The following is a 17,401-nucleotide window of genomic DNA, read 5'->3' as shown; positions in this document are numbered from 1 at the left end:
ACGAGATTAACTTCCTTTAAAAGTATTTTGTTTACCCTTTTAGCCCAAAAAACACAATATACCTATACATTTCTAAAAAAACCACACTATTTTTTATTACACTACATACAACACTTATTGGCGAATAGGTCTCATATTTAAAGAAGTTAACTTGGGAAAATTTAAAAAGTGCTATTAAGAAGCACATAGTTGCTATGATGTATATTTAAATATTTTTATATTGATTTATTGTGTATTATTTTATTTATTTATTTCTATTTGATCCAGTGCACTTGAGCACTTTTACGTTTTCTTAATTCGAGGTATTTTTAAAACCCCTCTATACGATTTGACTGCATTATTGTTTATCACTTCATCAGACTAAGCAATAATTGAGCTCAGATCTGCATACCTCCCCGAGGAGCCTGAAACTTTTCTGAGATTTGATAACGCGGTGTTGGTAAGTCCGTCAGTTTTCGCAAATAATTTCAGGGCTCTATCTCTTATGTATTTTTTGATGGGATCAATTTTGAGATCCCTGAGGATATCATTCGTCATAAATAACTAAATAAATAAATTTTGGTAGAAGAGATATTAGTTCCCTTTTAACAGATCTACATTGTGGAGATAATAGCATAGATTATGATAAACTGTCTAGTTCTTAAGGTGCGCACATAAAATTTTAGTTTATCTTCTACTGGAAAGAAAATATATTAATTTTCTCATTTTAAAAAAATTCATCTGGTTGAGGGACAAATAAAACTTGGTATATTCACTTTTTTTGCATAGGAATATTGAATAACTTTAAAATGCCAATAATCTAATGACTATATTCCATAATTACAATATAGGTATACTAAATATTAATTATTGTTACTTCTTCGTAATATTTAAAATTATTAACAGATATAATCAATCGACTTGAAGCATTGGTTTTATCCTGATTTGATCTCTAACTTAAAATGATCGCAGTTCCATTTATTATTCAATTATAATATCTTATAATACTTACTCTTATATTAAACGTAGTTCGAAAAACCGCTACTACGCGCCCCTAACACTAAGCGATCGATGCAATTATATGCAAAACGAGTTCTTGAAAAACATATCTCGTACACTGCATTGGAGAAGTTAAAAAAAAAACCACAAATCTTCAACTGATAATAGCCATCCATGATCGCGCGAAAATATCTTTCATTTTCTTTTGTCGCTGTAATGCAAGTTCAAAATTACACAAAAAACGATAAATAAAAAGAAATATTCATTAAGTATATGGAAAATTGAATTTAGAAAAAAAATTATCTTGTCTGTCTGGTCTTGTCTCGCTTAAACTTGCCTCAGCTCGCCTTGTACTTGCAACTTGTATCTGACAACTGCCACACTTGATATTGCATTAATAATGCCAACACACACAGATACACACAGGCACATGCGCAAGCAAATGAAACTATTTATCGTATATAGTAAATTTATTTTATTTATGCGATTCGTAAATATTTTTTTCTTTTAATTTTTTATTATATTTTGTATAGATAACTTGAAACTTAACCCAGAAAGCAACTAAAATTTATTATGACTAGAAGAACAAAAAACAATAAAAACAGAAATTAAAAGCAAATTGCGGTTTTTCTTGTTCGAAATGTAAAAATGCAAGTTTTCGGTTTCAGTTTTCAATAATTTTAGTTTTGCAGTTTTTTAATTATTTTTATTTTTTTTTATTTTTTGCATTTTAACAGTCAAGTATCTCAGCAAATCATTAATAATCATTTTTTATGTTTTCTATTTTATGATCGTTACTCATATTAACACAATTATTGGAAAATGTATCGATCAATTGCAATCATTATTGCAATCGATAATGCATTTTGGAAAGTTTTCATTTCAGTTTTTATTGCTTTTCTTATTATGATTACTTAGTTTTATTAGTTTTTCACTCTCCAAAAATGAAAATTAAAATTTGAAATGATTCAAAGTTGATATTTAATGATTTATACCCAAATTTAGAGAATTAGTTTATAATTTTCACAATTTTATTACCACAAAGAGGTTTCAAAGAGAAATCACTTTAGTCTATAAAAAAGAATAGAAGAAGAAAAGCTACTGAGTTTCCAGCACTATCCGAATTATGTATGGAAGTTGGATATGAAGTGCATGTCCAACTTCTATATAATATAGAAATGATATATACAAGTTTCTTATACCAAATTGCAGTCATCTATCTATTTTTGCTTTAAAAGAATACAAAATAAATTTTATTCGATATTCGAAATAATGGACAAGTTAATCTTAATTGAAGTCAAATTTGTAGATATATCCGGCACTAACTACAAAAAAATACATATAAAGCAATTCAAATAAATACAAAATATAACTCATCTGAAAAAGTATGCATATATAACACAAATCTCATTTTAATATCTCAATATGAAAAAGAGTCAAGTTTTGATTGGATAGCTTAAATCTTTCACCCTGTGCTTCATTACTGACAAGACACATCAGATGAACGCTATATTTAAAAGCTCGTTTCCTCTTAAAGCAAAGATGTCACTCATCAGTAAAAAAGAGATGAGGTTACTATTTAGTTATCTGGAAGGTCATCTTGAACTCCATCGCCATCTACACAAATCACGTTCTTTTAAGTAAAAAATTGTCGTTTGAGTGTAGAAGGATTACAAATTCTAGTTATATTCTCCACACTTTTCTAGTTTGATCTAGAATAGGGATAGAGAATACTTTATTTTTTCAAAATACTATTAAATGACTTTCAGTTTTTGAGAATATAGTTAGAGGTTCTTATTGAATTTCTGGGGGTATACTGAGACTATATTGTTAATTACTATCATTGAAATCTTTTTCTTTTATTTGGGCTTCTTAGGATTTTTGGAAGCTATGAATGTTATTTCAATGTGCATTGCAATCTCAATAAGATTGAAACTTTTGAAATAATATATGTCGTTTCCATCTAAGGAGATTAGAAAGTTCTAGTCATATTTTTTACACTTTTCGGATTTGCTCTAGTCTAAGAGAATATTGGACTAAGATCTTTTATACCCAGTTGTTTTCAGGAAATTCTAAATATGTTGTCTAAAATTTTTTGAAGCTCGTTATAGTCTCGTTATTGGTCACCTTTGAAACCAAATGTAATTGACAGTATCATCTTATTTAGAAATAATTCCCTCCTTAATTTTGTAAACAAAGTAATCTTAGAATATAAAAGCTCAAAAGCGTTTACACTTACGACTATTCATTAAGTAATCCTCCTTAAGCTTGTAATTAAAGTAATAATAGACTACAAAGGTTTAAAAGCGTTTACACTTACGACTTATCATTAAGTAAGCTTCTCTTCAGCAATTACATTTGTTCAATTTGTTTTTCCATCTAAATTATTTGTTGGAATTAATTTTCTTTATTAATTTTTTTCCTTTTTGTGTTTTTATTAATTTGTTTTCTTTTTTTGTTTGGTTTTTTTTTTTTAGTTTTATTTCTGTTTTTTTTTTTTTTTTTTTTTTTTAGTTTTATTTCTGTTTTTGTTTTTTATTTTTTTTTTTTTGTTTTTTGAATATATTAACTGTAAACTACAACATATTGTATATTGTGCTGAAATAAGTGTTTAATGTATGCGAGAGCAACATTATATCTATGAATTCTATTTTTATGCTCCATTTACACTACTTACAGTAATTCGTAATTCCATGGATGGAAAATTTACATAAAATATGTTTAAATAATGCCACAGCTTAAAATGTCTGTTGCTGCTGTACAAGATATTTGTTTACATTATAATAAATTCTTTTTTTCTTTATTATTATGGTTGTTTTTGTTTTTGTTTTTATTTTTATTTTTCATATTATTAATGCCAATGTAAACACTTTCACCGTTTTCAACAATAATTTCTCCAGTTTTAATTCTTTTAATCAGATTCACGCTATCAAAAACAAACCAAACCAAAAAGAAATGCTGTTAATGTAATGTATTCGTTGTTATTGTTGTTGTTATTGTTGCTGTTATTATTGCTGCGTTTGTAAGCTCACTATTTGTTGTTGTGTAGTTGATATTTTTCTTCTTATAAGATGTATATCTTCTGCTAACAATAACAACAACAATAATAATATTACAACAGCAGCATAACAACAGCAACAGAGTACTTGGTTGTGCCTTCGCGCATACTTACATTACATTTTCGTGTACTTATGAAGTTACAAGAATTCCACGAAATCGTCATCATCATCATCATCATCGTATCGAACATACGTACATATGTGTATTTGTGTGTGTGCGTCATTTACAGAATCTTCAACAGTTTCTTTCCTGCTTAACATTGCATTGTGTTGACCTATAAAAAACTAAGTAAGAATAAACAAAAATTTTATCTTTGATGTTTTTACTTTTTTTTTTTGTTTTTTCGATACATATGTATATGTATATGTGTGTGTGTTGACTTTCATACAAATTTATGATATTTTCTTTATGAGTATTTGGATTGAGACTGTTTATCAATTTATGCTGTGCTGCATTTATTGCTGCAGCATACATATTCCCCCCTGACATAAGCATTCCAGCGCTTAATGGTTTCCACTGTGAAAAATGTGTCACTTGGTTAACCTTTCTGAAGGTTTCTTCGAACATTTTTACTGTGCAATAAAATTTTATAGTGTTTTTTTTTTTGTTTTTTGGAATTTTTGGATATATTTTTAACTGCATGCTGACATATCAATAAGATGATCTACACTGCATACCTAACTGTTCATACTTCATATAAGAGAGTTGCAAGGTATATGAAAATAAGGTCAAATGTTAGTTAATTTTCATTTCGATTTACTTTTTTTTTTGATATTTTTTGATTTGATTTTGCGTTTGTTATTGAATTTTTACGATTTTTTATGTTTATAAAATCGATGAAAAATATTTTTCTTTCACTTACCTTTGACATTAAAACTTTTCTAAAATTATTTGCTACAATATTTTTAATAAAAAAACGAAATATGTATGTTTCACTTACCTTTAACCATGGAAATATTTATCGATTTTTTTTCTATGAAACAATTTTTTATTATCTTAAAATCGTTAAAAAAATAATGTTTGTTTCAGTTACCTTTAACACTGAAAATGTTAATCATTTTCATTATTTTATTTTAACATTTTTATTTAATTAACATTTCACTGCTAATTAACATCGATTTTAATTAACATTATTTTGTTATGACTTTTATGGGTTTTTCTTGAAATGTACTCTTTACTTTAAATCTGATATAAAATTTTTAAAACTATCTTTCACTTTTTTATTAGTGAAAAGTAAATAAAAAACCCTTTTGGCAAAAATTTCTCTGTGCCACCCTCTTTTCTAACTAACTTTACTCAATCATTTACATTTAATTATATTATATAGCAGCATATCTTCTTCACTATACCCTAATTCTATATAATTATATAAAACTATCAAAAATTTTTTTCTAAAAATATTTAAAGGCCAACACTGCTATAATTAATTTATTGCCATTTTTATATATGTTTATAAAGAAAAAAAAAAAGGTAACCTTAAGCACCTGTTTTGAGGTTTTTAATACCGAATTTCTTAAAATTATATATAAGCACTAAATACATAAATATATATTCTTCATACATACATATATATGTACAATTGTATATATAGATATTAAAAATAAAAGTGAGCAGCTTCTGTTTGAGATCAACGATCACAACTTGATTTTAAAATATAAAAAAATTATTATATTTTATAAAAAATTTTTTATAGAAAATCTTATGTTTACGACTTTTGTGTGGTCATTCAACTGAGTTTAGCCTAAAACAAAAAAAAAAAAAACAAAATATAATTATAATTATATATGCCATTAGTTAATGCTAATAATAATTTTTAATAAAAATAATTAAATGAAATATATATACAAAGGCAAAGGTTGCTAAATGCTGTTAAAGCCATTCAGAATAATTTTAAAATCAATAAAATCTTTATATCTTTAGTTAGTATTAAATAAAAGAACATAAAATATTGTGAAATATATATTCTTTTGATTTATGGGTTAATAAAATACTTAATTTATAGTATACATAATATAATATATAAATTAAATTAAATTTACATAAATTTCAAATTTACCTCCAAATCACGTGACTTTTTGCTTCAGATGTATTTGCTGACAGGTAAGCTAGTTTTCAAGGTGTCTAATTCTCCTTCTGTCACTATCTGTTCTGCAGAACATCAGCAATTTAAAAGGCTTTAGATCATTCCAATACATTTCCTTCGTGCCTTTCGTAAAACCTTGCATGCACCTAACACCAGCTCTGAAGCTTCTTTTGCTTCGGATATACAGCTTTTCTTTTTTGCAACTCTGTCTAGAGGCAAACTCATTTTGCGAGCATATATCTTCAAGGGAGAGTTTCCTCTTAGCATATTAATAATTATTTTGCAGTTCTTTCGGGAAGAGAAATGTACAATATTGATGAATTTTCTGCGGGGAGAATTGCACATAGTTTTGATTGACTTACGGGTATTAAAACTTTGGAACTAGTTCTTTCTTTCTCGGTTAGAGCCTATACTCGATTTTTAATATGCATTCTGATTTAAAACTGGTTTTTTGGTTGTTATGCCTAACTTAGCGAGTTTTTTTTTTAGCTACTTTATTATTTTCCTTTCCAATTTATATAGTAACACTTCTAATATACCTTTAATACCAACATTCTTCTCGGTTAAAGAATGTACCAAGTCTTTAAGAGAGAAATTGATGTTAAACTGATTCGTCAGTTGTAATATTCTTGCCTAACTTAGTAAGTTTTTTAGCTTTATTAGTTATTTTTCATGCCTCATTATCTAGAAACACTTTTTTCTTTTCGGTTGAAAATCTATATCAGATCTTTAATAGGTATGTTGAGGTCAATCTAGTTCTTCAGTTCTAAATACCTGACTTGACTTAACGAGTTTTTTAGCTACCAGTTATTTTTCATGCCTCATTATCTGGGAACTCTTTTTTCTTCTCGATTAAAAAATATACCAGATCTTTAATAGGCATGTTGAGGTGAATCTAGTTATACAGTTATAATTATATGACATAAGGAGTTTTTTTAGCTACCTTGTTACATATATTTAATGACGTTTATCTAGAAACACAGAACACATGAAACCTCTTTGTGGTCAGTAAGAAGGGATATTATTAAAAGTATTAATATAATACATTGATCTTCAGATCTATATAGTGATCTTCAATGTGATTCTGTGTATTATTCAAATATCAAAAATTGTACTTTCTTGTAAGAATTATCAGAACAAGTTAAAGAGCTTTTGAACTTTCACCACTTTATCAAAACTCTACAAACAGCCACTGAATTAAGAGTCTTCAGTGATAAAAAGAAATGGTATAAGTGTCAATAAGTACACTTCTATAGATCTCTTACCAAACAAATACCGTTGAATTGGAAGTTTTGCTACAAATTTGTTAACACATTTTTACTAAAAATCTGTAGATACTTTTCATAAGTATCAGATATTTTTTTTTAAACTGAAATATGCTTTTAACTCTGCGATCATTAAGAAAAAAAATATTTTAATTAGTTTTTTTTATTGATGTTTTTTTTTTTGAATTCTCAGATATGTTTTTATTTGTGGTTTTTCTTAATATTATAAGCTATTCATTTATTCTCACATCATACCCCCAAACACTACTTGACTTGAGATTTGCTGCCTCATGAACTCCATTATTTCTCTGTTGACTGACGTTGTTAATGACAGAGTCACAAGAGTCACAGTCAACGAGGTACAATCATAGTTTGTTAACTTAACTACTAAAGACTTTGTATTTGCTATTTATTATTATATTTTTTATTATTGTTGTTGTTGCTATTATTGTAGTTATTGTAATAGTACATATTCTTAAAGTTAATTTGTAAGTTAACGACAAAAGCAACGGCAACGGCAACGACAACGACGACGACTGTTTAAAGTAAACTTGAGTGATAAAGTGTAGTGAAGTGAAGTGGTAGTAAAACAGCCTAAAGCTAAATCGGTTTCTATATGTTAGCAACGTACTTAAACTTGATTTTTTCATGTAAGCCTAAAACGTTTTTATTTCTTTATTTTTTTTTTTTACTTTGTGTTTTCTGCTCGATTGTACTTTTGTGGAATTTTAGTTTGAAAATAAGCAAACAGCAAATCTATAACAAAAAAGAAAAAATTAAAATAAAATAAAAAGTTTAAATGCCTTTTATATCGTAGTATAGTTAAAGCCCGTACAAGAGTACCCCTATAAAAAAAATTATAAAATAAAAATATGTACTATATACATATATATATTATGTGTTTATGTGCAAGCATATTGAGCAGAAAAATATTTTAAAAATTTTTATACTCGTAAAAACACAAAAACACACACACAAACATATAAACATACGCTTAGACAAAAACAACCTGTTTAAGTGGAGACAGGTTTTAGTTACTTTATATTGCTTCTTTTTATTTATATTTCAAAAAAAAAATTTTTTTTATAATTTATTTTGTTTTTGTTTTGTTATTTTATTTTTTGTGATTTTTTTTTTTTTTGCCATACAAATGGGGGCATCATTATTGTTTGTTATTAGCATTAGCTTTAGCATTAACCTTTTCAAATTGAGCATTGCTTTTACCTAATGCTATGCTATAGTCAGCATAATTGACTTATTCATATATTGATAATGTTAATGTGCTCGTATATGGTTTCTTATAGATATTTAAATACTTAAAATTAGGGAAACATATTAAAATAGAGAATCAATTTCATTATATTAATAAGGTTAGTTAGTAAATGTAGAGAGGCAATTGACCAGTTAAACCAGCTTGCTGACATGATTCTTATTTGTGCTTCAATATTTTTGGTTCCCGAGATATATTCCTAGGGTTATCGGTTTATGTTCCCATTGAGATGGTTAAGAGAAGTACTTACCCTTACTTTTTTCCACTTGCCAATAATAAATGGAAAGCACACAAGTCGCGTATCTACTTCTCAGTTAACTTCTCAATAACAAGTCCAGATCTTAGGAACACTTGGGATCTTGAGATCTTGGGATCTTGAAAAAAGACTGCTTGAATACGACAAGTTTTACTGCAGTTCTCCCAGCTCATTAGTGTATAGGAAATTACGCAAACTGAAACAGTCAAACATTTTCTCTGTGAGTGGTCAGATTTGGTTTCCAAAAGAAACAGATATTTAGAAAAATACTGATAACACAGTGTTCATAGGTAAAGACGAAAGATCTGTTATATTACCTAAATTTAAGGGGATGCATTTCGTTTTTTTTACGTCTTCAGGTGTCTTGAGATGAAATTGACTGCAGTTAGTTCACTCTGGTCACAGGTTTAAAGGAAGCCACGTAGAGAAACTGCACACTCCTTTTAACACTCATTGCAAAAGTTATGGAAACTTACAGAAGAAAGAAACTATTAAGCATTTCACTGTGAATGCTCGGCTCTGGCCTCCGCAAGAAATAGGTTATTAAGGAAGGACTTTTTGATAATTTGTCAGATTGTTTATTACAACATTATTACCGGCTTTAGGGTATCATTTGTATTCACTCAATCGGCATATTCACTTTTATGCATTAAGTTTTTTTGACAAGTTCTAAAATCGTATCAAATGTAGTATCGTATTTTTTTGCGGCTTATTGGTCAAGTGTTGTTGAACAAGTTTTTCGTACCTACTGAACTGAGTGTTGTTGTTATTCTTGTTGTTGTTGTTTTTCCACTTCACACCAAATCTTAATAAATTTTTAACTGAAATACAATTTGTCAATATTTATTTACATGTATATTGAATGATATTAAATGTTAATATAAGTGTACTTTAATTTTAAGATAGTTACAAGTTCATTTTTAATTATTTTTCTTAATAAATAGTGATTCATCTGGTTAATCATTATTTAAAAACTTATAATATAAAATGTCGTTTAATTACGAAATCTGAAATTAAGTCATTTTTAATGGAGAATCTAGATGTATTAGGTTGAACCATTGAGTATAAATATTATAGAGTAGAAATCTGAAAACAAACTCAATTTGCTAAGTAGACCTGTGGGGGCGCGGGTAACAATGTTACATGAAATAGAGAGCACAATGAATTTCTCTACAACGCTCTATAACATAGTAAGCACGTGCATGTAAGTTTTTTGTTATGATTTTGTTTCCTTGTACTCTATTTTGTACCCTTGTGTATTTTTATTTCATTGAAACTAAATATCACTTTTCAGCACCAAATTTAAATAGAGGAATATATTCTATTTTATGGTCATAGGCATAGGCATATGAACATATTATTATTTTTGTTTCAGAACTTCCTAGAAATAAAGGCTACTCATGTTTTTTTTAATGAATTTTATTAGTTTTGGGTTTATTCTCATATATTCCTTACATTCCCATATATATATATATACATATATACGTAGAGAAATAGATTTTTGGCCCCAAATACGGAAAGAAGATGAGGTTGTAACTGCACCATCAGAATTGGTTAAACATTTTTATATTTATTCTTTTTATTTATTTATTTATTAACACATGAAGCTCATAATATATACATACATACATATGTGTATACTGAAGCAATTAGTAAGCCTTTACATATACATACATATTTTTAAAAACAGTTTTAAATCAGAATCAAAACAATAAAAATAATAGTAGCATTGTTTCTGATATGAAACAAAAAAAAACTAAACTTCTTTTTACGCTTACAATTTCTTAATATTGGATGCAAAATTAATACAAACATACCTACATGCTGAGAAATAGAAAAGAAATGTGTAAACATATACAGTGATGAACAAAATTATTGGCACAGCAAGCAAAGTGAACTTTTGCACTATTTTTATCCTGTTAATAATGCGATTTTTAATAGTTCAATTTGCTTACGTGCCAATAATTTTGTTCGTTACTGTATGTATGCTAGTAAAGTGCACATGCAATATGAAAGCACACAAAAAGATTAGAGTAATATTTTTTTCCTACATATACCTTCCTAATAAATTCGCAGAAGCACTGATCAATATAACAAACGACGAAAAAAGTTATTTGAGAGAATCGTCTTTACTTTAATTTCCAAAGCAATTCAGAAAACAAGACATGAAGAGAATGGAGTGTTTTTTGAGTGCAAAAAGGTTGCCAGCAGCAGCAACCTCATACAAAAATTTGCTTGTACGAGATTGCTACTCTATAATATTTATACTCAATGGTTGAACTCTACGTTGAATTTCACAATGTTTTCATTATTGTGAGTAAACTTTTAATATATATTGTTTGAATTTAAAATTTTTTATTTCTAATTTCTCACTCATTATTTAAGTTTTTGATGACAAACACATTAATATACTATTGAGACAGTGGAGTACGGCATAAAATAAAAATGTGAAAAGTCATAGGTGAGAATGTTGATCTCAATCTGAGAACTAATTTTAACAACTCAGTGGGATAGAGCAATAAATAGTAGCGTTTAAATTTTTGTGGACATTTAGATGTGGAAATAGATAGTCGTTGATATAAGAATTTAAGCTGCAGTTAAGGTTCACACTGTGTATCCAACTATACTAAGCTTATTAAGCTTGAGCAATATAGTTCATACCAATATAAATTGAAGTTAAAATTTTAGTGTGTATTTGAGTGTCGATATAAATAGTTGATGTTACAAAAACTATAAGTACAGTTGAAGTTCACGTTGGACCTAAGTGAACTAGTCTTACAGGCTTAATAGAGCAGAGTTATAAATAATATAGGTATAAATTATATGTGCATTTGGATGGAATATCAAATAGGTGATGTTGTAGGACTTAAATTGTCTAGTCTTACGAGCTCAATAGAGCTGATAAATAAATAATAAGGTTCAATTTATGTTGTCATTTAGATTTCAAAACAAATGAGTGATGTTATCAGGAGTAGATCTGCTGTTTAAGTTTTTATTGGGAACAGTCGTATTAATAAGCGACAACTGATTGATGTATTTCAGACCTGTATTCAGCTAGAACCCTTCTTTCTGCATATAGAAAATGTCTTTCAATTGAGAGATTTTAGGCAGTGGCGAATTTACACTGGATTTTTTATTTTATTTTATTTAAATTTATTGTTTCTTTATTGTTTATTGTATTTTTTTTTATTGTATTATATTATATTATATATTATATTTTTTGTATTGTATTATATTTTATATTTTTTATTTTATTATATTTTATTTTATGTATTTTTTATTTCGTTTTATATATTTTTTTATATATCTTTTTATATATATTTTTTTATGTATTTTTAATTTTTTTTGTTTTATATTATTTTGTTTTTTTAATTTTATGTATTAATATAAAATAGTATCTTTATAATTTAATTAGTATAATTTCTTATGTAAATCACATTTTTATCATAGTAAACTTTTTACATGAATATAGTTAATGTAATATAAAAAAGTTAACCTTGCATAGTTATGCAAAGTATATTTGCTTTGAATGGATAACTCATTAATAATTTTTTTTCGAAGATCTTTGTTAATTTAACCACTAATGAAAGCGGAAACTCTCCATGCAATCTAATTATTTCTGTTTTTATTATATTTACACGTCATTAAGTTTACTTCATATGGTTCTATTCCTGTGTACTTGAGAAGTAATATATAGACTATATACGCAGTGACCTATATTACTGAAACTAACTCAATTTCCTGCTACTGATTGGTTTTACTTGCTCTCTATGCACTGTGCACCGCATGATTTTCTTACTTATGTTTCTGTATACCATTTAAGTACACTTAACACAAACATATAACATATGTACACATATGCATATCAAAACCCTTTCTTTATTCTTCTTTTGCTATAATAAAATAAAATTCCACACACACACATGTATGTATAAACACACATCTATTAACATAATTTTTGTCCTTTGTGTTTTAGCATAATTGCGCCTGTTCACACACAGCATATGTCCAGTTTTCCCATAACTCACTCACTCATCGTGCTGCTGTATTTTGCTATGTGTCCAAACAAACTTAAAATTTCTACTCGTACTTGAGGCATTCTAACTACATTTATACTAACGCAGTAAGCATAATGAAGCAAGCATACGCAACAACAACAAAAATAGCTTTGGCAATGGCTAACATAATAATAACAACAAAAACAATTATAACAAAAACAAAAAAACTAACTAATAATAGTAATGGCCACCGATTCATTTAATTCTTCCTCGTCTTCTTCTTCTACTCATACTACTTTTTTATTTGTTGCGCTTTTTGCTTGCTATTGTTTTTGTTTTTATTGTTGTTATTGTTGATGGATTTGTTGTTACTACTACTGCTGCTAATAGGTATGCATTGTTATTGTTTTATTGTGATATGTTGTTGTTGTTGGTAGTTTGAGTGGTTATTTTCGGTGGACTTTATGCGCTGGACTTCCTGTTGTTTTCATATGGATTTTTATAATGGATTTTTTCTTATTTTCTCTGTCCATTCCTTCAATGCTTGATTCTTTTAATGTGATTTTTTTTTACTTTATATTAATGATTGAATGTTATTATATATTATATATATTATTTAAGTATAAAGCATTATTTGTTATGGTTAGAGAAGTGAATTTTCTTGTTTTTTTTAAAACTTTTTGTGTATTCTGTTAAAATCATATCTTACATTATAAATATATATAATATTATCGTAAACTATCCGCAACTAGAACTCCATTGTTTAAGTTTCTTAAGATAAAGATATCAAACTTTAAGTGAAGCTTACATGTCCATATTTGAGCTGAAGTTTTTACACGACCTTTTCAGCTGCAAGTTATATTTAATTTATAATTTTAATTTATAAGAAATCATATATTAGATATAGTATTATCACAGTAGACTTGCTTCAATTACAATTCTATTGTTTACGTTTCTTAAGTTAATGATTTAAACCTCAGATTGGTTTGGATCTTTATTGTAATGAGTCCTTCCGCCTAAATTTTTAAGCTAAACCATTCAGAATCCTGTAAATTTCATCACAATGCCTGTCTAGCAATTTTATTGTTCGGTCTTTAGAGAATATGACCTCATTTACAGTGCTTGACGAGCTGAGTCCATTTTTTATTTTGGTTTATTTTCTTATAAACCACTTTCAAGGTTAGACTTTGACCTTGAGGTGGAACTTTAACGCATTTAAGTTGTACTTTTAAGCTAAAGTTTTAACATAAACTTTTATGCCGGAACGTCAAGAAAATTGTGGGTTCTATCACAATGCCAGTCTTTTCAGAGTGTGCCCGATCCAGACCTCATTTACAGTACTTGACAAATTCGATACCATATTATTCACATTAATTTTCTTCTTGATAGATATTGACCTTTAAAGTAAAACTTTAAGCTTGATACCTTAAACTTAACTTCTTGCCCGAATCTTTAAGCCGAACAATTGCGTTATTCGGTCTTTTAAGCGCATGTTGATATATATATATATATATGTTTTACAATTAGTAAGTAAGCTTTGTTTTACTTTATAATTTAGACTATTGCAATTCAGTTACAGTCCTAAGTTTTATAAAATCTCTAAATTTACTTACTTATTTAATTAAATGGTCATAACAACCATTTACCGGTTTTCGGTCTGATGTAACACTACTCTCCTGGCGCCTCTCTCGAAAATTACGGACATAAATATAGCCATAACATAAATATGCCATTAAGTACATGGGAAAACTAACCGTAAACTGCTCATGTGAACAATATACGCTCATGTCTTTTCTAATTTCGTTCAGTGAACGAGTTATTCATAACTCCTATAACTGTTTAGATCCAGTATCTTACTTTCTAGCTTTAACATAAGCAAAACAATTCATTTTAGTATCTAATTAATAATTTGTTTAAATAATTTTTTAAAAATAATAATTAAATACTATTATTAAAAATTTCAATTAACTCCAGTTACATTGTATAAAAGATACTACTCAGCGTCTCGTGTTCCAGACTCATTATTGTGTATATAATTATATTTGCTTTGTATAGCAACTGAAAGTTACTTTCATCACCCAGCGGTACTTAAATCTTTAATACATACTATATATTCTCACATATAATCGTATGTGTTCTTAATATAAATAACGTAATCTGAGTACAATGGAGGGGGGGTAGTGTGTTCTTACTCATCTTAAAAATATCTTAAATGCAAAAGTTCTAAAGAATTTTTTTATAATTATTTTAATTTTATGCTAAAATGAGCTGCCGTCGGTTGAATTGAGGTTAAGGTTAATGATAGGTAAACCCGTAATTAAAACATTTAATTATTGTAAATAATTATCTTTAAGATAATAATAAATTGAAATTGCTTAATCGTTGTATGAAAAAAAAAAGAGTAGACGTCGTTGGTAGCAGATAGATGGGTTTACAGTTTAAAGTCTGAAGTAACGAATAATTACTGCATAATAAGTAAGTTTGTAGGCAAGTTTTTGTATTAAAACAACTTTCTTAACATTTTGGAATTATTAAACAATAAATTTTGTAAATATATAAATTTTATAATATTTTTTTTTATTTTTTATTTTGTGGTTTTTAATATAATATTCATAAAATGAAATGACTTTTAGTAACACATTAAGATCATTAGAGTTCAACTGGTTTTTTTTTATGATAAAATTTTTTGAAAATATTAAATTCTTAATTTCGAATACAATGTTTATTTTATTTCAAGAAATATAAAGATATTTTCTATAAAACTTATATACAAAAAAACTTCAATAAATACTGGCACACTTAAGATTTAGGACACAAACTGTAAACTGACCGGGTACATTACTTTAAAATTCAGCTCTTGAGTATCTTTTACCTTGTAACTCATCAAATATTTATTAGTTACTTTGTGTTATAGTAATAAATAACTTTATGGAATGATATATACAACTAATAGAGTTCATTAAATTCATTTTAATTTGCATTAGAGTGCATTTCCAATGGCAAGTTCTATATCTATATTGTATGAATATGTGTGTATTATAATTCTCAGTTGGTTTGAAATCTAACAAAATTGTCAGAAATCGTGTATGACAAATATTTGATATGCTTTCTTAGCAAACGATAAAATTCGTATGATGTAGCGAATGGTACCTGGAGATCAAAGTTGGCAAGTGGCTCCAATGTTCCTCGTTTATCAAGAACTGTAACATTAAAAGAAAAAATAAAATTTATATTAAGTTCTGTTAAAGCGTTTTGTTGGTTCCATGACTAGTGGATCACATTTAAGTTTATGATATTAGTAGAAATGGATTTTCTTTAGACGTACGTGTTTGCGGTTAGCATACATGTTATATCAATTTCTACGATAGCAAAACCTACCTTAACCTAGATTGCCTTATTCTATATAGCTTTTCTAATAAAAAAAAAAATTAATATCTCACTGTATTGTTTAGGAGTTCCATCTTAACTAATTACATAGTTTGAAAAATTGCACAAAGATTTCTGTATAGAAACCATTATACCAGTTTCTTAAGCTTTTGGTTAAATACAGTATGTTTATAGGTTTCATTCCGAAACTAAATAATATACAATCCTTTGTAATATCTGTATATGATCTTTTTGGTATAATAAACATTTTTCATATGAAAAATTTCTCCAAATATTATAACCTCATTAAAATAAAATAATCATGTGCATTTATGCAATTATCGTATTTAATATATGTTCATTAAATATACAATAAAATTAAAAAAATTAAAAAAAAAATTAATATTAATTATTAACACAAGTGCAATATGTTGTTGACCTTTCAGGGGCAATTTTATTTATTCACGTTGTTTCATCTCAACACGAACGTTTCACTTTAATATAAAATTGTAAAATGCAAATACAAATATTTATTATTATATTTTTTAATTTTATATTAGTTTTTTACTGTTTTTTATTTTGCACCATCAATACATGCAATTTTCTATTTTACTTTCATTTTCATTTATTTGCAATGAATTTTTTTCGGAATAGTAAAATATCTAATAAATATATTATGTGAATATAAATAACAAAAATGAGAAGAAAATTTTGGTATCCAATGAGATAAAAGCTATAGTTTTTTAATTTTAAAGCTAAATTTTCTAATAGCTCTTACAAATCATCTTTTGCTGATTTTAAGATGAGAAATCTTTTTTTAGTTTTGACTCACTCTCTCTCTGTTCTCATTCTTGCTTTTTTTCTGCCTTCAACTCTCTCTCTCTCTCTTATTCCTTTACTCTTTCTCTCTTATTGCTTTACTCTTTCTCTCTCTCTCACTCTCATTTTCTCTCCTCTTTTGCGTCTTGCAATGACATTTCATTATTAAAATATTTAAAAATTTTCAAATTGTAGAGCTAAAATTTCATCATAATTCCTTTAAATTTTCTTTAGTCATTACCTCGCTTTTACATTCTTTCTTACCTTTTATCGTTCTTTCTCTCTTTTTCCCTCTTTCTTCCACTC

At 27.1% G+C, this 17,401-nt stretch overlaps 1 protein-coding gene across 1 annotated transcript in view; it reads left to right on the top strand.

Moving 5' to 3' along the window:
- LOC119686398 (ecdysone receptor) overlaps nucleotides 1-17,401 on the top strand; it is a 222,358-nt gene that overhangs the window by 107,111 nt on the left and 97,846 nt on the right. The window lies entirely within an intron of this gene.

Source organism: Teleopsis dalmanni, chromosome 2, assembly GCF_002237135.1.
Source record: "Teleopsis dalmanni isolate 2A chromosome 2, ASM223713v2, whole genome shotgun sequence".
Taxonomy (NCBI): Eukaryota; Metazoa; Arthropoda; class Insecta; order Diptera; family Diopsidae; genus Teleopsis; species Teleopsis dalmanni.
Note: the sequence above shows the minus strand (reverse complement) of the source record. Positions and strands in the feature narration are given on the sequence as shown.